Raw genomic sequence first — 259 nt, 5'->3', positions numbered from 1 at the left:
GCTCAAACATTAATGTATTCAAAACGAACATTGGGGTATATGCTTTTTTATGTGTTTCCGAATGTGTGTTCATCGACGTTATTCTTATAATTGATGCTAAATGCTTCTTAAGTATTATCACTGTTACTGGACAATATCTCTTGTCCTTTTGTCTCAGTCAATCAATCACTAGATTATCTCAACTCTCCATTGATATGGCGTCTTCCCTTCATCCATATTCGTCACAATCTTACCTGTTCTTGAGTATTTTACAGCCGCA

General features: G+C 35.5%; 1 protein-coding gene across 1 annotated transcript in view; it reads right to left on the bottom strand.

The window, feature by feature from the left end:
* LOC119587349 (GTPase-activating Rap/Ran-GAP domain-like protein 3) overlaps positions 1–259 on the bottom strand; it is a 420,180-nt gene that overhangs the window by 160,706 nt on the left and 259,215 nt on the right. The gene's annotated exons all lie outside the window — the stretch shown is intronic.

The sequence above is a fragment of the Penaeus monodon genome, chromosome 22, assembly GCF_015228065.2.
Source record: "Penaeus monodon isolate SGIC_2016 chromosome 22, NSTDA_Pmon_1, whole genome shotgun sequence".
In the NCBI taxonomy this organism is placed as follows: domain Eukaryota; kingdom Metazoa; phylum Arthropoda; class Malacostraca; order Decapoda; family Penaeidae; genus Penaeus; species Penaeus monodon.
The sequence above is the reverse complement of the archived record's forward strand: the minus strand, read 5'-3'. Positions and strand labels throughout refer to the sequence as shown.